The 24,410-nt window shown below is 34.4% G+C and overlaps 1 long non-coding RNA gene across 2 annotated transcripts; it reads right to left on the minus strand.

Annotated features, from left to right (window-relative positions):
* Positions 1 to 1,659: 1,659 nt before the first annotated feature.
* On the minus strand, positions 1,660 to 23,408 carry LOC124542382. Of its 2 annotated transcripts, XR_006967328.1 has the most exons (5): positions 23,230 to 23,408; positions 22,337 to 22,407; positions 22,070 to 22,235; positions 21,748 to 21,858; positions 1,660 to 3,711 (listed from the first exon to the last, which is right to left on the minus strand). It is a non-coding gene; the product is annotated as an uncharacterized LOC124542382 (long non-coding RNA). The 2 variants fall into 2 exon arrangements; XR_006967327.1 differs by lacking the exon at positions 1,660 to 3,711 and having other exon boundaries at positions 21,667 to 21,858.
* Between the last annotated feature and the right edge of the window lie 1,002 nt (positions 23,409 to 24,410).

Raw genomic sequence — 24,410 nt, forward strand, 5'->3', positions numbered from 1 at the left:
CTCAATTGGTTCCTGATTGCCGGTCTGGCCCTGTCGGCCCGCGACTTACCTGTCCTCGACCGTGCCTTAGGCACCTTCGGGGGTGGCAGGACGTCACTGGTCGACTCTGACCCCTGCGATCCTTCCTCCTTTCTGACATACAGGCGTTTTCGGCCATCGGGCCTCGCCTTGACGTTGTCGGTTCTCACAGCCATCGACTCCAGGTTGCAAAAACGAGTGGAGCCTCCTCGACTCTTGACGCTCTCAGCGTGTGGATAGGCGATATGTGAGCACCCCCCCCCCAGATTTCGAGTCAGGGTGCTTGCCGGAGACCTGCTCCGGATGGAATTGACGACTATCGCCGTTGACCACCTGAGGAGTTACACCTTTTGAAGTACTTTCCATATTGCCTTGTTTAGCGCTAGCGACCGGATACCTCCGGCCATTCATCCTCTCGGCACGCTAGACCTTAGGATTAAGGTTACGTATAATGGGGCGAAGTTCCAGTCTGCTAAAGCAGAGCGGAACAACGTACGACCCCATGCTCCCCTGGTATTCAGTACTTACAAATTTTTCCCATTCTTTGTGCGTCTCCAAATCTAATTTCTGTGCGATTAAAAATATTAATATCGGATCCCAATTAATAATAGATGTATTTAAATTTTGTAAACCACTTAAACATTCTTGTATGCTATCAACTAAATATTTTAAATGATTTGCAGATTTAGTATTTATTTTTTTAATATCAAATATTTGTTTCAAAATAGCATCGACAATAATTCTTTTATGTGAATATCTATTTCTTAAAGTCTCATAAGCTACACTGTAATTCTTCTCGATCACTTGAAAGATTTTAATGGTATTTTTCGCTTCACCAACCACACACGACTTCTAATAATGCAAATTTTGCACATCACTAAGCCTTTTGTTATTATGGATAAGCGACACAAACACATCCTCAAACGACTGTCACTCCTCATATGCACCCATATGGTAGATGAACTTCTGCGTTCATCGACCCCGATGACGCCATCTCCGATGCCACGTGATCAGTCTTGCTGGAACTGCTTGCGGATTGACCGGACTACAACATATCTAACAACTCGCCCCTTAACTCCAAATATAGGTATTCAAACTGGCTGTGTTTATCTTCCGTGAAATATAACAACTTTGATCGTTGATCTTTATTCGTATTCTTTACCAACTCTTTATGAGCTTCTTGAAAAGAATCCCAATATTCTTCTATGCACTTAATTCTCGTTTGTAAATATCCACCGGTCAGTCTTGCTTTAGGACTTTTCTTATGATTAATTCCAGCTTTTTCCAATAATTCGTATAAATTTTCCGTCGTTGCAATTATATTTTCCACCAAAGCCATCGTAGGAAATATGTAGTATTAAAATTTTAGTTGATTTATGATCCTCGTTGAATAACTATTGCTAGTCACCGATGCACACAAGTCTATATAAAAAAACTTCTTCGGTTCAAAGTGTTTTTTGCTAATGCATCGAAGTCCATATGAAAAAAGTTGTTTACGCCAATCCTTATCGCTCGCCGGCCGGCTTCCGAGAGAAATGATGCACCGCACTATCCGGCTCGAAGGACCATACTATGATAGTTATAAAGCTTAAAATGGACTGTATTTATTTTTAAAATATTAGATCAACTAAAACACACACGTACTTCTGCACTGCTTTATTACGACTAATTCTTTACAATACATTTTTAACATAAATAGACCGAACAATAGGTTTTAAAATAAAGGTAATTTTTAGCTAAGTGTTGTTTCAATTAAAAATTTATCACGGCATGACTTATGTTACGGTGTTCGGAGAAAGACTTTTTAAAAAGTATTTATTTATTTAAAATTAACAAAATTATATATTTTATTAATTAATTACATTTGACTTATCTATCTAATGCTATTACAAGACTGATTTTAAATTCTAATATTAATTATTTACGAAAACAATATGGAATGTGCGTGTAAGCAGTTTGATTGTGTTCTATATTCCATCGTCAGCGGTATGTGCACCCCGCACATATACTATAACTCCTACTGCACTATAACTCCTCCCCTCTTTAGATGGAAGCCTGGCATCTCAAGGCTTTCACTGTTCTCCGGCTGGGTATCTTCTGGATGAGTATGTTTTTTACTTCTGCATTTATATATCTTCCATACCAGAATCGCGCTTCCGATTATGTATAACAGGATTGTAGTCCAACTAGGAATCGCCATATCGAGAGACCAATCATATGACGTGTTATCTTCGGCAATATTCTCTATCTTATTAAGAAGTTGATGAATATTATCTAGAGATACATCTTGAAGTTCTACTTCATACTTAATGTTTTCAGTATGGATGTTCTTTTCCTTTGGTAATGGGATGATTTCATTCAGCAAAACTATTTGACTGTTAGTTTGCAAAGTCCTGTTCAGGAACTGTAGTTTGCAGCCTTCTTCGATGGTGACCAACTGAACTCCGTCTATTTTCTTGTATGTTGTTCTCCCATTACACATTGAGCGGACAACTTCTTCTCTGTTTGTGATAAGTAACCAAGTGTTATCATTAACTCTCTGGATCTTGCTTTCCTTCATATTTGTTCTGGCTAGCGTGCAGTTTGCCTTCTCGTGGCGAGATGATAGAGATGATACAGTGGTCAGACGATGCTATCGGCTTAGTATCCAACTGCCTACAGAGATGTTGTTCTTCTGTAATTGTTCTACAGTCTTCTTCTATGTAAGAGTAGTCTTCACTTCCAAGTGCTAGGAGATTGGACGTTGGAATAATAGTGAAGTTGTGGATATCAGGAATGGAATATAGATGGATCAAATCATATATATTGGGTTCAACAGAGGGAATTTCTAGAATAAAATTCAAAGTATGCTCTGTGCTGTAAGCTTTAACTTCGATAGATCTTACAATTTCGTGTATGTAACTTAAACTTATCGGTGCTACGGCATTAAAAGGAATATGATTTTTTATTTCTATAATTTCTAATATTAAATGTTGAGGGCTTAAAATAGTGGGGTGCATAATTCCCAATTGAGCAAATGTAATAGCATCTTCTAAAAACATTAATCTAACTTATAATATTTGTATACTGTGTCTATTTCTATATAAATTTCTAAAAAGTTTAATTGATTTTTAACTAAATTAGAGTTACTGGTAACATTGAGTAGAAATTTAGAAATTTTTAATTGATTATTGTTAATTTTTTTTACTTGATTACTGAAATCTTCAATTGCGTTTTTTGCTAAAATAAGGGAAGATTTTTTGTGAATTCTGAACATAGTTCATACGATTCTTTAATTCTGTTATTTGTTGTTCGAATTTAATTGCATCATTATTATCTAAATTACCAGTAACGGCCTTAACTACTGATCCTAACCCGTCGATAAGACCACGTTTGGCTCTTATTCGAGGTGCAATAAATGTTAGTTTCTTATTTATTAAATCTAAATTATAACTTATTTGATCTTTATATGTTGCATGCAAATGACCAGATTCTGAATGTTCTTCTGCTTCCTTAGCGCTGTTATATAACGGTATTAATTTAATGGATGCTGATTTTAGTTCAGTTATGTTATAAACACTAACTAGTCTAATGAAATCGATTTGTCTTAAGATCCGTCCTTGTTTTAGTAACAGGATACCATTGTTATTATCAACTGGATTTATATTTATTGTGGCTGTTGTGTAGAGCACGAAGGCTCCTGCGATGATGACCCTGGAACAAGGTGAGGTCTTCGTAATAACTTAAAGTGGACTCTAATAGACTTAGAATTAGGATGGTTGCCTATTATTTCGGCTATGTTATTTGGGTGCAAATGGATTATTTTATAGGGTCCTTTAAATACCGGTTTCGTCTTGTCATTCCTAGCTGTTTTGGCTACCCGTTTATATACTTCTTCACCTACCTTGAATGCGATGTCTTCTGCTGCTTGATTTCTTTTAGCTATTACCTGTTCTTTATTCTTCGATGTTAATGCTGCTACACATTCTTGTATAGCTTCTGCATTACGCCTATGTTTTATAACATACTCCTGATAAAATTCCCTAGGATAATGTAGTTCTAGAGGATTCCTAGCCGTCGTATGTCCGTACAGTAGTTCGTAAGGTGTATATCCTGTTGTAGAGTGAATTGAATTGTTATAAGCTATGATAGCATATCGCATTAGAAGTTGCATTGGGTCATCTTTATTTGTCATTCTATTAATTCTTATAATTTCACCTAAAGTAGAATGAAGTCGTTCCACTGGTGAGTTTAAGTTAGGGTTGTAAGGTGTGGTGAAATGAATTTCGATGTTATGGGATGCAAAGATTTCTTTTATTACGTCATTGTCAAATTTACTGTCAGAGTCTGTAGTTATTTTATGTGGTAATCCTAAAACTGAAAATACTTGAAGTAGAGCCTCTGCAATATGAATACAACTCGTTGCGGTCAAGGGAATAGCTTGTGCGAATTTAGAGAAATCGTCTATTAATGTCAAAAAGGTGGTACCTCCAGTTGAGTATAAGTCCATAAAAAGATGTTGCATTGGTTTTGTTGGTGTTTCAGTAAGTGCTAAAGGGGTCGCAAAGGGTTCCTTTCATATTTGGCCTTAATACAAGTATCGCATTGGTTGATATATTTTTGGATAACTGGCAGCATATTAGGCCAATGGTAATTGCGGTGTAACTGTTTATAAGTTTCCTGTATACCTCGGTGAGTCGTCTTACCTTCATGATATTTCTTTATAAGTTCCTGCTGTTCTGATTTGTTTTCAACTAAGGTTACACGAGAAGTACATTTAAAAAGCTTGGGGCCTCTATTATGAAAACAGTTGTGTAAACTCTAGAAAAAGCGGGATAAAGTTCATCGTTATAAAAATAACAATGGAAAACACGATCGGCTATCGTATGCTCTTTTAAGAATTTAATTATTTCTTGTTCGGTATTGTTAATTGGTATAAATACGTCCTTAACCCTTATCTTTATTTTGTATAGTATACTATACGTATAACTTCACAAAAATATACAATTACAACAAATATATTTTAACATAGTTTTATTGAACCATTGGCATTTCTAGACGTTTATTTACACTTAAAAAATAAAAATATTATTATATCTGTAGTAATGTTAAATCAAATTTGAAAAATAACTGTCAAGATGAACCGTTACTTTTTATCCAAGGTAAGTTTTATTTTATTTTTATTATTAAGCGCCTTAATGTGTATGTATTTTATAAAATAAACATTCTCTAATGTCTGTACTTACATATTTTTATAAAATTGCTGTTTTCACTACACGAATTAGCATGATTTTGTCGTATTTTTTACTAACGTATATTATACTATACAATGCCACAATAGGAGTAATTTACCTTTCATTTGATGTGTATAGAATAATATACATTGCTAACTTCATGGGATCAATATTGTTTTACTCTAAACCAATTAAACTTTAAAAAAAATTAAGATACTTCCAATCTTCTTTTCTATTTGAACTACTGAATCAATTTTATTATAATTTAAAGAGAATCTACTACCCAGGTGTTTTTAGAAATCGTCTGCTGAGACACTCACGAGGTTGTGGGCTCGATTCCCATAAAAATACTGTTACTTATATTTTTATTTTGTTTTATCTATTATTTATTAATACTGCATGAATAATTTTCTTCATTATGGGACCAATAACAAAGTATTTACCTACTTATAACACACTATTGCTTTACTAACATAATGGTTGGGATGGTTGTTTTGCATGTTTCTTTTGCTTTGGTTTTAGACTGCTATGAGTGAAAAAGCTAGGCGGATTTTATCCTTAGTGCCTGAACAGAATGCAAACTCTGACTCAAGTGATGGGGCAAATAGCGGTGATGAAGCTGGAATGATTGGACCGGCAGAAAGTTCCGAAGCAGCCTCGATAATTTCCAACTACGAAAGGTTAAACCTCCTACAGAGTTCTGATGACGACGGAACGCATACAGATGACATTTATGCCGAAACAACTAAAGTTCCTCATTCTTACTCAGGTGTTTCGTAATCCATCAGAGAGTAATTATGACGCAGTATCTTCAATTTCATCCTTACCCTCTTTCTAACCTCTACTAGAAAAATCAATTTACCTTTAGTTCGCCAAAAGCACAGTTCAAAAACAATGCAAAAATAGCAAAACCTATGTTTCTGGAAAATATTCCATCTAATTGGTCTCCTTTAGTTAAATTTTATAGATTTTTTACAGAAGACTTAGTAGATATCATTATAACTCACACTAATTTAAATAGCATACAAGGAAGTGGAAGATCCATAAAAGTTACAAGAGAAGAAATACTAGATTTTTTGGCGTTTATTATCATTATAGGCAATTGAAGGGGTGTGTAAGGTTCACCTTTGTTATGTGAAAAAACTAAATTGTTTTTTACAGTCACCACGAGCAATAAAGCCAAACATAGACCCTGTTTTTATAATAAAAACATTTTTTAGGGTTTTAATTAGGTAAAGTTTTATTCAAAAAATATTTCTTTTTGATTAAATATTTTTATTATCAGTAATATTTGTATTTTTATTTAAAATTATGCCGTTTATTTTTTTGTAAACGTTAAAAGCAGTTTAATTCAAACCCTGCCTAAATGAAGCAATGTATAGTATAATATACAGTCCCAAAAAGGCGCTAATTACAGTAAACGTAGCAATGTATATTATAGTATACATATTGTTTTTCCAAAATTTCCATATCATGATTTTTTTATTTATTTTTTTGATGTTTTTTATAACCCAAAGAAACTACCGAAATAATTTGTTTTTGCTTTTCTTTAAAAAAATTTTTTTGCCACGATAAGGGTTAATAACAGTTTTGGAATTAGTCGATCTATTTTCTACTCGGTATGTTGACCCTGGTGTGGATCTAATGTGAAATTGTTTAAGCTGTCGGTCTATAGCGTCTGACAATATTGGGATTCCTCTATTTTCATTATCTAACTGAGTATGTGTAGTAGGAGCTAAGTCGTCCTCGTTATCTAAATTAGATGGGTTGGTACTCATAGGTTTCTCTGTCTGTTGATAATTGTTATCGTCAATGTGGTCGGTGTCTGCGTCAATTTGGTCAGTGTCTGCGTCAACGTTTCTCGCGTTATTAATTCGAACATTTTCAAAGATGTCGTTAATAATGTCATCAATGAATGTTTTCATTATCATCAAAGTTAACCATAAGGGATTCTATTCTATGCTATTATGGAATATTTTAGCTCGAGAAAGGGCGTCAGCATTAGAGTTCTGTTTTCCTTTTTTATAAACTATATCATAGTCATATTCAGCTAACTTAAGTTTCCATCTAGTTAATTTTGAGTTTGGATCTTTTAATGACATTAGCCAAGTTAACGGTCGATGGTCGGTGTAAATGGTGAAGCGTCTTCCATAAAGATAAGGTCGAAAGTATTTAACTGCCCATACAATAGCTAACAGTTCCTTTTCTATGGTCGAATATTTTGTTTCAGTATCTGAAAGTGTCCTAGAAGCATATGCTACTGGTTTGTCAGAACCTACTCGTCCTTGTGACAGAACTGCACCTAGAGCTACGTCTGAAGCATCTGTTGTCAGAATAAATGGTTTGTCAAAGTCAGGAAACTGTAAGATTGGATCGTTCGTTAATATTTCTTTACATTTACTAAAGCAATCTAAAAATTGAGGTGAATGAATAACTTTAGCATTCTTTTTTAAGCAAACTGTCATTGGCTTCGTCAGTTTCGCGAAGTCCTTTATAAATTTTCTATAATACCCGACTAGACCTAAGAAAGCTTTTATGTCTTTTTGTGATTTAGGAAGTGGAAAATTTAAAACTGCTTTAATTTTATCCTTATTGGGTTTCAGTCCTTCGTCAGTCAACTTATGTCTTAAGAAATTTACATGTTTTTACACTATGCCTAATTATTCCTTGACTTAATAAATTGTCAACCTGTTTTTTGATTTCCTCGCGTTGTTGGGGTGCGTGTCTGTAGCTTCTAACGTAAATAGGGGTATCGTAGTCAGTCTTAACTGGTGTTTAACAGCATGAATAAAAGTCAGAGGTATATTTTCTGAATAAAATAAGTCACGGTACTGAAAGCAGAGTCTATTGATTTCTCTTTTCTCTTCTTCATTCATATGGTCAGTACGAATTTTCTTTAAGTTTTCCCTAAGGTCTTTGTCTACATCTATACTATTTACTTGTACTGAGTTAAGTTCGAAACTTTCATTAGTTTTAGAGTTTACTATATAAGGCTGTAAGCGAAATGGTGCAATATTAGATATGATTTTCTTATGTGAATTAAAATTAATAATAGACATTTTAAATTTACCATCTATAACATTAACAATAGCAGCAGGTGATTTAAGACCGCTTGACCATAAGTAGTCATCATAAATGTATTGTCCATCCGTATAATTGGTTCTTACTGTAATTAACTTTTCATATTTAGGATCAATGCTAATTTTTTTTATAGGGAAATCAAAGTAAATAGGAAGTTCTGCCGTAGCTGTATATAAAGTTTTATTTTTTAAATCTATATTACTTGAAAGCACTTTTAATAAATCTAATCCAATTAATCCTTTATACTTAGGGTCAAAATCGAAAATGAGAAATTTATGGATAATGTTAGTATTAAATGCAGGAGGAAGAGGTAAATATACTACATGATTATGTTGTGTAATTGCATGAGCTGTCTTAACTTCGAACGGTTCATACTCCACAAAATTTTGAAAACCCGAATTGAAAATAACTTCAGGGGATATCATAGATCGAGATGCACCTGTATCGATAAGAAACTTACCTTTAAATTCCGGAAGCTCTATGTACGGAAGGTGATCTTTGTCCTGATGATTCAGCTTCACTATTTCTTTTCTTCTTGGATCTCTTCTAACTGAAAATCCTGTTGTTGACTTACCTCTTCATTATCACTATCAATAGGTTCTTCTGTAGCATCGTAATTACTTACCTGGTCCTGGGACATGGGATAGTAATATGGCATAGGATAACATGGATAAATATATGGGTGTGTACTAACATGAGGTGTATAAAACAACTCTTCAAAAGCATATTGTGGTTTGGCTTGCTTATTTACTGAACGCATTGTTACATCGGTATTATTTTGTTTATTAGTTTGTGGAATATTTGGGAAATTGCCTGAATTCCTATTAGGGTTAAAAGCAGGTTTATTTCGCCAGGGTAAAACTGAATTAACTAATTGTTGTCGTTGCACAGGGGAAATATTGTTGCGTTGGGGAACATAAGTGTTAGGGTTAAACATCGGCATCTGTGGGTGATTAGGCAAAGCATGAGATTTAGGTGGATCAACCTTCGACTTGTTAGGAGCTGTTGATGGCATATTATTATTATGAGTACGACTACTATACTGAGCCCTAGCTTCTTCTTGTCTAGCGGTAACTAACGATTGGAATCGTTCGCTAAAGTCTTATCGAGAAGATTTTATTCTCCAAAAAGACTATAGTGCCGCTATCCTACCGACTGCGCCACTTATGTTACGGTGTTCGGAGAAAGACTTTTTAAAAAGTATTTATTTATTTAAAATTAACAAAATTATATATTTTATTAATAAATTACATTTGACTTATCTATCTAATGCTATTACAAGACTGATTTTAAATTCTAATATTAATTATTTACGAAAACAAAATGGAATGTGCGTGTAAGCAGTTTGATTGTGTTCTATATTCCATCGTCAGCGGTATGTGCGGGGTTACTGCACTATAACTCATGCAACACAACTTTTTTTTCTACTTCTATTATACAAGAGGGAAAAAAATATATTACCAATAATAATACAATATCAAATGCAAATTAGAAAAGACAATTACAAATTACCAACTAATTACTAAACAATTAACAATTAAATATAATGAAAACTTTTTTTTACTTTTAGGAAACAAAAATTTTGTAACAAAGAAACAACTGTAATACAAAACGTAAACGAATTAAAATTTCTGTGGTAATATTACAAAAAAATGCATTGGAAACTAATACGCAAAACATTTTTTCGATATTCAAATGAGGCTTAGTAAAAATGAATTTTTGATTCTTACAAGTTATTTAATATTACAAAATGGATATAGCAATATTACTAAACATTTTTTTGTAATTAGATAACTTTGAGAGTGCTAAATTTTCATGCAAGCTTTGTGAATTTACAATACAATTTTTTGAATAATGTTCAGTGCTATAACAACGAATTACGATAAATTTACAAACATATGAGTTGTAATAGTTTCACAATTTCGTTAATCGGTTTTGTAATCAACAGACTTCAAAAAGGAGGAGGTTATCAATTCGTCTGTATGTTTTTTTTTTATGTTTGTTACCTCATAACTTTTTACTGGGTGGACCGATTTTGATAATTTTTTTTGTTTGAAAGGTAGTGCTTCTCGTGGGGTCCTATTTTAATTTTATTTTTCTCCGATGGTGGTATCATACATAAGTCTTAAATTTGCAGTATGTATGTGCGCGATAAATAGGTGAATAACTCAAAATTGGTTGGCACAATTTTGATGATTCTTTTTTTATTATAAAGGATATACTTTAAGGGTAGTTTGGTGAAAGTTTGGTAAGGTTCTGAGCATAGGATCCATGACAAATTAAGGGAACGGGAGGGAACGGACAATTCTGAGGAGCACGTTAGCAGTACTCGGTCGAATCTTTTATTTATGGGTTACTTGGATATTTGAATCACCTTCCGGAACATGGTTATGTTCATGTAATTGTCATAATCGAATATTATAATCAACTAGCGACCCGCCCCGATTTCTCACGGGTGCAATACTGATACTAAATATACTAAAGAATTTGTTTATTTACGACATCACATTGCAAACTTCTAAAATTGTCAGTGTTTCTTTACTATATTGTTCATTTATTATATACACAAACATTCCCCTTGAATTACACTATATATTAAAAAAAACCGCATCAAAATCCGTTACGTAGTTTTAAAGATATAGGGACAGAAAAAGCGACTTTGTTTTATACTATGTATTGACGGAACTCCTAAACGGCTTACAGTTAGGGTGCGATTTGGGGCAGAATTTCTTACTGTCTTTAATCTAATTTTGTGTATATGATGAGATGTCATATGATGTACGACATAGCATACGAATAGCTCTTTTGCAAAGTTTTTTACTGAGGACACTGGCTCCAAATATAACAATAACTATAACTACGTTATATAATCGTAAATCGACTTTTAAGTAGTCCAATATTTTTCATTTCATTTAACCTAGGAGGACTCTCAAAAATATGTAAAATATGCAATTATTTTTATTACTTTTTAGTACATTTTTATTTGTTTTAAAATAGTGTTTTGTTTGAAGCCGGTTTTTCTTTTTGTTAAAATTTTATTTTACAAAACTACATAGTTCTACTAGCTTAATAGTTTTGTAAGGCTGTTTTGTAATTTTACAAAACATTTGAGATCATACTAGCTTAATAATTTTGTAGAACTTTTTTGTAATTTTACAAAACATTTAAGGTTCTACCAGTTTATGAATTTCGTAGAATTGTTTTGTAATTTTACTAAATATATGAAGTTCTTTTAGTTTAATAATTTTGCAAGATCGTTTTATAATTTTACAAAACATTTGAGATCCGCCTATTTTTACGATTTTATACAACTATTTTGTAATTTTATCAAACATATGAGGTTCTATAAGTTGAGCAACTTCTAAAAACTGTTTTGTAATTTTACATGTAATTTCAGTTCAGTGTTAATTTGTGAAATTACTAATCATACTACGATCTTTTCAACCGACTCCAAAAAGGAGGAGGTTATCAATTCGTCTGTATTTTTTTTTTATATGTTTGTTACCTCATAACTTTTCACTGGGTGGACCGATTTTCATAATTTTTTTTGTTTGAAAGGTAGTGCTTTCCGTGGGGTCCCATTTTAATTTTATTTTTTTCTGATGATGGTATCCGTATGAAAACGACATAAGTCTTAAATTTGCATTATGTATATGCGCGACAAATAGGTGAATAACTGAAAATCACGTCAACCAATTTTGATGATTCTTTTTTTTTTATAAAATATATACTTCAAAGGTAGTTTGGTAAAAGTTTGGTAAGGTTCACAGCATAGGATCCATGACAAAGTAACGGAACGGAAGTGAACGGAACAATTCTGAGGAGCACGTTAGCGATACTCGGTCGAATCTTTTATTTATAGGTTATTTGGATATTTGAGTCACCTTCCGTAATGTGGTTATGTTTATGTGATTATCATAGTCGAATATTATAATCAACTAGCTACCCATCCCGGCTTCGCACGGGTGCAATACTGATACTAAATATACTATAGAATTTGTTTATTTTCGACATCACATTGCAAACTTCTAAAATGATCAGTGTTTCTTTACTATATTGTTCATGTATTATATACACAAACCTTCCCCTTGAATTACACTATCTATTAAAGAAAACCGCATCAAAATCCGTTGCGTAGATTTAAAGATATAGGGACAGAGAAAGCGACTTTGTTTTATACTATGTAGTGATGGAAGTCCTAAACGACTTACAGTTAGGGTGCGATATGGGGCAGTAAGAACACAAGACACCTAGATGAAATAGAAAGGCGTATTAACATGACGTGGAAAAAATATTGGAGTAACAAGGAAATATTAAAATCAAAACTCCCGATAAAACTAAAGAAAAAAGTGATGGATTCATGCCTCCTGCCCTGCTTAACATACGGTGCCCAAACCTGGATCTTTAACAAAAAAAATATGTTAAAAATACGTGCGTGTCAGCGGGCTATGGAGAGGAGCATCCTCGGTATAAAAATTTTAGATAAACAGGAAAGCGAAAAAATTAGACAAAAGACCCAAGTGATTGACGCACTGAAACACGCACTACGCTTAAAATGGAAATAGGCAGGACACATTGCCTGCTCCTCTGCTGACAGATGGGTCAAGCGAGCAACCAATTGGAAGGGCCCCGGAGGTCCTGGAGCAAAAAGGAAAAAGGGCAGACCAACAGCTCGCTGGGTAGACGACATACCAGAAGTAGCAGGAAGAGACTGGATGAAAACAGCTACCGACAGGATAAAATGGAGGCAACTGGAGGAGGCCTATACCCGAAAGGGGCCATGACATAGTTAGCTTGTAGTATTTATTAACTTAATTTACTTTTTTTACTGTAACCTATGTCTTGGATTAATAAAGGCTTTTTATTTATTTATTTATTATGGGGCAGTATCACTTACTGTCTTTAGTCAAATTTTGTGTATATGATGTGATGCCATATGATGTACGACTTATATTAGCTCTTTTGCAAAGTTTTTTTTACTGAGGTCCATTACAGCTCTTTCGAGGGTGGTACCTCGTAGTTTATGCCGCTTGACATATTAAAGCCGCATTTTCGAAAGTCTAATTTTGCTTCATTCGAAAGTTTCTTTTGAAATTGTCCCCAAAGTAGTTTTTGATTCATACAAACGGCACGCTTAATCAATCCATATTAAGAAAACTTAGTTAGTCAACATAAGCTTCACTTAAAATCAAAAAATAAATAAAATTTTAACAAAAAGAAAAACCGACTTCAAACAAAACACTATTTTAAAACAAATAAAAACGCAATAAAAAGTAATAAAAATAATTGCATATTTAATATAGGATGTAAGGGGGCGCAAACTACACCTTAGTGCCCCAAGCCAACCTCACCTGCCCGTGGTACATCCTGCCGACCAGCTAACGAGGCTCTGGCGACCGACTGATGGCGGTATAGCCATCAAATAAAATAGGCGTAGCTAAATACCACAGGCCGGTGACGGGCAGCAGCGTCACCGGTGCGAGAAGCTACGCCCTGCGATCGCCAACCCGCCTGCCCAGCGTGGCGATTATGGGCAATAACCTCCACATGCTGCACACACGCAAGCCACGGCCCCCAGTTCCCGGCAGCCCCGCTATTCCTCGTCATGGTGGCGACGACGGTAACGGCGGGACGGGGGGTGCTAAGAATCACCGGGCTACGGGAGGCCACCACAACCGACTGACCCTTGCGACGTACAACGGACGCACGCTACGGCTTGACTCGCATCTAGCGCAACTTGAGGTAGAACTTGGGAAAATTAGGTGGCACATATTAGGGCTATGTGAAGTCCGTAGAGAGGGAGAGGACACCGTAACCCTCGAATCGGGCCACCTAATGTACTTCCCAGAGGGTGACTAACAATCCCAAGGTGGCGTTGGGTTTCTGGTAAATAAGTCCCTAATTGACAACGTTGTGGAAATCTCCAGTGTGTCGAACAGGGTAGCGTACCTCATTATAAAGCTCACCGAGAGGTACAGCCTCAAGGTGGTGCAAGCGTATGCACCGACCTCGACACACTCGGACGATGAAGTGGAAGAATTATTCGATGACATATCGAGGGCCCCTTGAAAATGTAGTTCGAATTCTCAGGGAAGAAGGCACGAGATATTGTGGCATGCAGCGTAAGGGCAGGAAGTCCAACCTTTCGGAAGAGACTTTGGGGCTCATGAAGAAACGACGTGAAAACCCACCTGTCACTTCGTCAGAGAAACGGCAATTAAACCAAGAGATCAGCAGGCGCGTACGACACGACCTCCGGTGCTCCAATACTCTTGCAATAGAAAGAGCTATTGAGCAGAATCGGGGGTCTAAGGTGTTCGTACTATCTCTTGGAAGGAGCCACCTGACGAAGTTGACCACAGCAAGTGGAGAAGTCGTTTCTTCTAAGCCGGCAGTACTTTCGGAAGTAGAGGACTTCTACGGCCGGTTATACGCATCGCATGCATCTCGACCTGATCCCGAAAATGAGGATCCTAGAGCTACATTAACACGCCATTTCTCCGAAGACCTGCCTGAAGTCAGTATTGGCGAAATCGAGACTGCTCTTGGACAGCTTAAAAATGGAAAAGCCCCTGGAGAGGACGGCGTTACCACAGAGCTATTAAAAGCGGGAGGTAAACCGGTACTTGGGGAACTTCAGACGCTTTTTAACTCTGTCCTCTTCGAAGGGAGAACTTCGGAGGCGTGGAGTAGGAGTGTGGTTGTCCTGTTCTTCAAAAAGGGAGACAAAACCCTGCTGAAGAACTATCGTCCCATATCCCTACTGAGCCACGTCTATAAGCTGTTTTCAAGAGTGATCACGAACCGTCTTGCGCGAAGATTCGACGAATTACAACCCCCGGAGCAGGCCGGGGTCGGACCGGATACGGCACCATAGACCACATCCATACAGTGCGGCAGATTATACAGAAGTCCCATGAGTATAATCGGCCCCTGTGTCTTGCATTCGTGGACTATGAGAAGGCCTTTAACTCGGTTGAAATCTGGGCTATTCTGGAGTCCCTGCAGCGTTGCCAAGTTGATTGGCGATACATCCAAGTGATGAGATGTATCTACGAAGCTGCCACCATGTCCGTCCTAGTACAGAATCAGCAAACAAATCCCATACCATTGCATCGAGGAGTGAGACAAGGGGACGTTATTTCCCCCAAATTGTTCACTAATGCAATGGAGGATATGTTCAAGACGCTGAACTGGAAAGGACGTGGCATTAACATCAATGGCGAATACATCTCTCACTTGAGATTCGCAGACGACATCGTCATCGTGGCAGAAACGCTGCAGGACCTACAACAAATGCTGAACGAGCTGGCTGATTCTTCTATGCGTATCGGCCTACGGATGAACTTGGATAAAACCAAGGTCATGTTCAATGAACATGATCTACCGGAACCGACTACGATACACGGTACCGTCCTCGAAGTTGTTCAAAAATATGTCTACCTCGGGCAGACTCTGCGATTAGGTAGAAACAACCTTGAGGACGAGGTGAATAGAAGAATTCAGCTGGGTTGGGCAGCGTTTGGGAAGTTACGTCGAATCTTAACATCGTCGATCCCACAGTGCCTTAAGACGAAAGTCTTCAATCAGTGCGTCCTACCCGTCATGACATACGGAGCCGAAACGTGGACACTCACGACAAGGCTGGTCCACCAGCTTAAAGTCGCTCAGCGTGCTATGGAAAGGGCTATGCTCGGCGTTTCTTTGAGGGATCGCATCAGAAATGAGGTGATCCGTCAAAGAACCAAAGTCATCGACATAGCCCACCGGATTAGTAAGTGGCAGTGGGCTGGTCATATTTGTCGTAGAACCGACAACCGTTGGGGAAAACGTGTTCTAGAGTGGAGACCGCGTCTCGGCAAACGTAGTGTAGGACGTCCTCAGGCACGGTGGAGTGACGATATACGCAAGGCGGCAGGCAGGAGCTGGATGCGAGTAGCCGGAGAAAGACCACAGTGGCGTGCACTGGGAGAGGCCTATGTCCAGCAGTGGACAAAAATAGGCTGATGATGATGATGATGATGCATATTTAACATATTTTTTAGAGTCCTCCTAGGTAAAATGAAATGAAAAATATTAGACTACTTAAAAGTCGATTTACGATTATATAATGTAGTTATAATTATTGCTATATTTGGAGTCGGTGTCAGCCAATAAAACCCTACATTATATCTATCAAAAAACAATACGAGAATACTTTAACAAATATGTTTTTTACAAATTACCTTTTATACGATAATATACTGGGTCAATCAAGGGGCTTGTATCACTTCTTTCTTTTGATTGTTGAGGCGTGTGCCCGTGGCTTTTTTTAATAAACAGAGAGCGCGTATCATAGCAGATGTCTAAATCCTTAATTTGCTTACAAATACTAATATATAATAATGATAACCTCGGAATAATAGAATTTTTACCAAATTGCGTTCTATGTGGTCGCGTATAGAAGAAATTAGTAAGACTACGAGAATTATTGCGTGGGACGTTTAAGTAAAATCTTGATAAGAGTTCTGGACAGTCTATATCGTTATTGAATAAATTAAATAAAAATTTCATTGCTAAGAGTTTTCGACTGTTTTCCAGGCTATGGATGTTGAAATATTTGCATCTTTCATTATAAGTATTCAAATTTATTCTAAACCTATATGACAATTGACGAAGAAACTTTTTTTGTTCTTTTTCTATTCTGTTTATTTGAAATTTTGTAAATGGGGACCAGATTGAACAACAATAGTCTAATCTGCTACGAACGAAACAATTAAATAGCGTTAATACAGTTGTAGAACGTTTGAAGTCTTTGGAGCATCTCAGAACAAAGCCGAGAGATCTGTTCGCTAGATCAAGAGTTTTGTCTATATGCTCCTTAAAATTTAATTTTGAGTCCAATATAATCCCTAAGTCCCGAATTTCTTTAACTTCATTCAGTTCCTCACCATATATATAATATTTTGAAGGTATAATGCTCTTTTTACGGGTAAACTTTATATGATGACATTTGTTGATATTCAAGACCATTTTATTTTTATCACACCAATCGACTAGTTTATGCAGATCTTCTTGTAGTAACACTACATCAGAGTCATTGGTAATTGTTTTACTTAGTTTTAAATCATCAGCAAATAAACTCGCGTAAGAATTTTTAAATATAGTTACAATATCATTGATAAATATATTGAAAAATAGTGGCCCTAGGTTAGATCACTGTGGTACACCTGAAGAGGCTATAAATGGTGTTGATTGATGACACCAGTAAGATAAGTTTTGCACCATTCAAGTAGGTGATCAGAAATTCCATGTGACTCCAATTTACGTAAAAGGATGCTGTGGTTAACCTTGTCAAAGGCTTTAGAAAAGTCAGTGTATATGGCATCGACCTGTAGACCTTTATCAATACAATCAGCCAGATTGGAAACATGCAGTGATAGATTAGTTACCGTAGAGCGTTTACTTATGAAACCATGCTGGTTGTCGTTAATGTACTTTTTGATATGGTTGTATAAATGCGAATAGACGAGTGATTCAAAAACTTTGGCCATGGACGAAAGAATTGATATGGGGCGATAATTTGTAATTAGCTCTTGTTTACCAGATTTAAAGATAGGAACGATACGTGTCTCTTTCCAAATATCCGGGAATTTACTAGTTTCTAAGGATCTATTGTAAATTAACGACAACGGCCATGATATAGCCACTGCACTTTGAACTAAAAATATTGGTGGAATATTATCAGGGCCCGGGCCTTTGGACTTATCAAGTCTTTTCAACTTTTTATAAACTTCCTAGCGCGAAAATACAAAATTATTAATTTTATCGGATGAATGAGTTATGTTGAAATTAAAAGACTGAGATACATTATCGTCGACAGTGTACACCGAGGAAAAGTGATTCGCAAATAATTCAAAGATGGTTTCCACTTGTGCAGCCTTATTATCGTTAAGCAACATCACAGGAGGGTAAGAGTTTGAATTTTTTCGAGTGTTTTTGAGGTGGGTCCAGAAATATTTCGGATTTTTTCCAATTTCGTTTTCGATCTCATTGATATATTTATTATAGCAATATAAAATTAATTTTTCACTATCTTTGCGTGAATACTGAAATTCTAATATGTCTAGTGGATTGCGGTATTTTTTAATTTTAATGTGGCATTTGTGCTTTAATTTAAGCAGAGAAATTAACTGTGGTGAAAACCAGGCCGGATAGTTTCGATGTTTAAGGCTCTTCATCGGTACAAATTTATGAATAATATCACGTACAATGAGATAAAATTTATTTACCATTTCATTAATATTGTGATTGCAGTCTGAGAATACGTCTAGCCATTGAATTTTGCCGAGCTCACTAATTATTGATTCATAGTCAGCCTTGAAGAAATTGTATTTATTTTTGGATTCATTTTTAAATTTCACTGATTTAGAGACAGGTCCTAAAATTTCTAGTGGAGGATGGAATTTGTCAATTTTCTTAATAGGGTTATTACATTCATTGACTATTATTTCATTGTTACAAAGAGTTAAATCTAAAATTTTGTTTTTAAAATTATGGATTAAATTAAATTGTTTTAAATTATTAAGCGATATAAAATCAATGAGAGAACTTTTCAAAACGCAATTGTTATAATTAGAAGCAGTTGCGCCTACTGTACCAACAGAAGGAGACCAAATTATGTCGCTGAGATTGAAGTCGCCAACAATTAAAGTGAAGTTATTATTCATGGCCATTATATTATTAGCGTTTTCAATAAAAAATTCCAGTACTGTAGTGCTGATTGGAGAGGGCAAATAAACAGCGCAGAAATGCAGAGACTTTGCAGTATTTATGTTTATAGTTACCCACAAATCCTCACAGTTGCTTTCCCAGTCAGTTTCACGATGTGAGGGAAGTTTTTTCGAAACGGCTATAAGTACGCCTCCACCAGTCTTTTTATGATTATATAGTAAAGAAGAATATCGGTCACGTCTGTAAACAAGATACCTGTCGTCTATAATTTCTGAATTAAAAATGTCATCATTAAGCCAAGTCTCAGTTAAAAATATAATATCAAAATCATTGTTTAGAATTTGTTGACGTATTTCGTTCGTGCTAGATCTTAATCCTCTTACATTTTGATAGTAACAATTGATTGAATCGAATTTTTAATAAAATTAATATAAAAAGACATGCAAATAATAATATATAATTAATAATTATCAAAATAAGTAATTGTAAATAATGACTAGATGTAAAATTTAATCTAAGTTATTTAAACTATCCAGATTTCTAATAAACTTATATTCCGAGGTTTCATTCTTTCGCATAAATACTTGTCCTCGTTTAACCCAAACAAATCTGTAATTAAGTGTCTTCGCTTTAAGTCGAGCTGCGGCATGTAAAGCTTTCTGGTTTGGGGAGAGATGTTCTACTACATAAATTGGCTTATGATCGCCCCCCAATCCTGCATGACTTGAGTTTAGTTTATCATTTTTAACTGCATTTTTATTAAATTTTATTGTAGCCGCTAAGAACTCGTCACGAATTCTAGGACAACTGAATTTTACTAAGATAGATCTTGGTCTTGTGCTAGTTTTTTCTATTTTAGCGATACGGGTGCAGAGATGGATATTAGATTCATCTAAGTTGAATTTAATTACATTTGAAATCTGTTTAACCACGGTGATTAAGTTTTCAATTCTATGCTCGGAAGACACTGAATTTCTAAGTTGCTTGCCCGGGATTGTTGCTCTATTTGAGAAAGTCTAGCATTAAGAACATTTAGATCAGTGCGCAAGATTTTGTTATCCGCTTCTAGCTGATTAATAGATTTAATCTTATTTTGCATTTCAGTCTTAATTTTTTCATGTTGCTGTTCCATAAAGGAAATTGAGGTGGTTACTTCGGTTAGTTGGTTGGATATTTCTTATAATTTAAATTCGAACTGAGAAATAATACTTGATTTAAAAACGTCTAGTAGGTTCATGAGCTCCTCTCTGACGACCTTGCGAACCTCGGCCCGTGTCAGATCGTTTGAATCATTCTCTGGAGTAATAGATTACTTCTGTTTATTCCGAATAGTGACGTTCATTTTTGCTTCCTGTTTGTTTACATTGGAAAGAACTCGTACCGGTGTGTTTGAGTTATCTTTTCCTGCTTGAGGACGGTTGCATGCAGGGCAAAACCACGATGATTTAAATTCTTTGGAAAGGTCCGAATATTCCGTTTTGCTCGAAATGACACAAGCGACGTGATATTTCTTGTTACATGATTTGCAAGTTAACAATTCACTCGATGTTTGTGAACTGTTACAACACTCAAACCTAATCTTGCCTGTTGGTACTTTGTTTGAATCACCCATTTAATCGAGTATCTGTTAGAATTGTTTTAAATGTGTATTTGCAGTTCAGACACTATTCTGGTTGGTATTTCTAATCAAATAATTTTAAATTGAAAGAAATGATGAAAAAACATAAATTATGGATGACGGTTTCGACGAGACGCGAACCCAGGACTTGTCGCATCCGTGTCTTGAAGTCGTTTCCTAGCACCGTTTGACTAATGCCAAGTTAATAACTTATTCGAAAATTGTGATGACAATATACAATGAATTTGTAACAAAGTTGAAGAGGTCTTGTTTTTTTTTCTGGGAGATACAGTCACTTCACTTTATTTTACATGTACCGTTTTAATTGATTCACTTTAATTGTTTATTTAGTTCGAGAAATAACACATAATCGATTTGAAAACTATTTAGATATTAGCTCTTTTGCAAAGTTTAAGAGGTCGATTACAGCTCTTTCGAGGGATCCTTGTAGTTTATGCCGCATGACGTATTAAAGCCGCATTTTCGAAAGTCTATTTTTGCTTTATTCGAAGTTTCTTTTGAAATTGTCCCCGAAGTAGTTTCTGATTCATATAAACGGCACGCTTAATTTATCCATATTAAGAAAAATTAGTTAGTCTACATCAGTTATAGGTAGGCTGACGAGCATATGGGCCACCTGATGGAAATGTAAGAAATATTAACTATTCCTTACATCGTCAATGTGCCACCAACCTTGAAAGATGCCATGTCCCTTGTGCCTGTAGTTACACTGGCTCACTCACCCTTCAAACCGGAACACAATAAATACTGTTATTTGGCGGTAGAATAACTGATGAGTGGGTGGTACCTACCCAGACGGGTTTGCACAAAGCCCTACCATCAAGTCTTCACTTAAAATAAAAAAATAAATAAAATTTAGAAACACCGACTCCAAATATAGCAATAATTATAACTACGTTATATAATCGCAAATCGACTTCTAAGTAGTCTAATATTTTTCATTTCATTTTACCTAGGAGGACTCTCAAAAATATGTTAAATATGCAATTATTTTTATTACTTTTTAGTGCATTTTTATTTTTTTTAAAATAGTGTTTTGTTTGAAGTCGGTTTTTCTTTTTGTTAAAATTTTTACTTTCTAACATGTGCTGGCTAAGTTCTTCGATAAATTTAGTCAGCTTTGGGTGTTGGACAGAGGCCTTTCTTTTACCGCCTCGCTTATTGCCTTTTTGTGGATCAATTTTCAAAAATAATCTGAAATAAATGCAAAATTGAATTTTAAAATTTTAAAATTATTTTTATGGAAATTCTCAGAATTAAAATTTTAATACTGTAAAATCAGTGACTTTTAAGAATTACAAAAAAAACTTCTTAATTAAAAAGAAGAATATTTTTCTGATTTTTTTATAAAATTGTTGATTATTTGTATAAAAAGTGGAATGAATGATATTTATTTTACACTCACCGTTGAATAGATTCCAGAGTCCCTTCAATTTGTGGAGGATATACGTATCCAAAAATGTAGCAACATAGTAAAGATACCAAGATTCCCTCGAGGAATGAACTCACACGAATAGTAATTTTTTCAATAATTACGTCATACAAATTGAAAGAATCGTGTAAGTTTTTGCCTAAAAAAAATAAACCAATACTATAACTAATTTTTTTTCTCTTGTTGTGAGAAAAAAATATCAATAATACTTATACAATACTTCAAATAAATTATGTTTACCTCGTATGATTAATACAGGATTAACACTGCTACACTATTGCTTGGAGTAATTTGTTATCTTCTATTTCTTCCTAAAAAAAAGTCATAATTGAAAATTTTTAATTTCAAATATTATTAAAATCAATGAAAGAAAAATCATCAATTACATCAATAATGAGATAAAGCGAAATATTGAAAATAAATGCCACGATAGACTGATATAAATGCTTCTGTAATGCATTAAGAATTAATTTTGTTTTTAGAATATAAAAAAAATTGAGAAAGTTCTTAATTAATAACTTTAATTTAATTTACTGTTCAATAATATCTATTTAGGTAGATATATTGCATAAATATTTGATAATAAAAATTTAAGAATACTAAATCACCTTTTTAATGATCTAATGATTAAAACTGCACTTTGAAGCAATACATTAGTATAAATAATTTTTTTCACGTAAGTCTACTGGTAGAAATTTTATCAAATTATGAATGCAATTTTAAAAACAAATACTTCATAAAGTACTAATTTATTTTTTAAGCAAACTTCAAAATAGTCATGACTTTAAATCTAGCAGATATTTAGTCATTTTTTGGAATTAAATAAAAAAAAACATAAATGATAGAATAAATGAATTTAAAAAAATGCATCTTTAGAAAATTTTAAAATCTTTAAGTGCATTTTTTTTAAATCCATTATTTTTAAGTATTTGTATATTTTTTTAATTATAAAAAAATAATTAATGTCTGCTAGATTTATAATCATAAATAGTCAGATGTCTGCTAGATTGATCTTACAGAATTGAGAATAAATTGAACAGAAAAAAGTTAGACGTTCTTTAGAAATGTATAACTCGATGAAAAAGAAAAAAAAAACAATAATCATAGTAATTATAACATAACCATAAACTTACATGCTCGGTGGATTTTTTTTATTTTCAATTTTTGATGTTTTTCAAAGTTCCACTTCCACAAAGTAACAGAAATTGTAAAGTCTGTTTTCTGCTATTCTTAGTGAATAGAGTAATGATTATTTATATCTAAGTAATTACTTAATAAAACTGTCTTTCTTGAGTGTCACATTAAGCATGCCAGCCACACTGCTCCTTTGACAATAATGGGCTTTAACCCACGCCGGCTGACGAAAAATAAACGTTCTGGCTGGAAATCCCCGAAAAATAAACTAGTATAAGTCCCGGACTCCCGACACGTAAATGTGTACAATCGCGCATTCATGTGTTATCTCTAAATCATTAAACATTTTAGTTATAATTATTCAATTTTATAGTACGGTATATCTGTAAAAAATCATTAGTATTTTATTATTAAATTATTTTGTTTTATTCAATAGATATGACCCTTATGATAACTGGTACTTGATAAAATATTATTTATTATGTAATAAATTAAAACAAGTAAATAATGTTTAATTTGCTTTAATTGAAAAGTAAATAATAGTTCTATTAAATCAAAAAAAAAATATTCGGCTGCTAATAATGGATGCAATGGATTTTTCTCAAATATGTAAATAAGTGTTTAATTTTGTGGCAATGCCACCATCAACTTTGCTTTTTATTTGACTTATTTATTATATTCTTTATTGCACTAAAATATCTGTATACAATGATTGTACAGTAAAATAAGTACAGGCAAAGGTGGACTTATCTCTAAAAGAGATTTCTTCCAGTCAACCTATGGAGGTGAGTGACGGAGTGTTGTAGCGGGCAAGATAGTGCAGACTAGTATAGAAAATATATAGAAAAATATGAAAATATAAATACATACATAAATAAAAATATAATACATAAACATACATAAAAATACAGTGCACAAAATACATATACTACGTATATTATTTATATATACTATATAAATACATATACATACATATTTACAGATCGATGTTAATTTAGTATATAAAATAAAACAGATAAGACATGGGGAGAAGTAAGGTTAAGATGAAGGGTTAGCTTGTGAGAGAAAATAATGTTTCAAGCGGCTTCTAAATAACTCAATACTACCACTGTTTTGGATGGATTTCGGCAGGTTATTCCACAGTATCGGAGCTCGTACTGTAAACGATTGCAGTTGAAAT

This window comes from Vanessa cardui, chromosome W (assembly GCF_905220365.1).
Source record: "Vanessa cardui chromosome W, ilVanCard2.1, whole genome shotgun sequence".
In the NCBI taxonomy this organism is placed as follows: domain Eukaryota; kingdom Metazoa; phylum Arthropoda; class Insecta; order Lepidoptera; family Nymphalidae; genus Vanessa; species Vanessa cardui.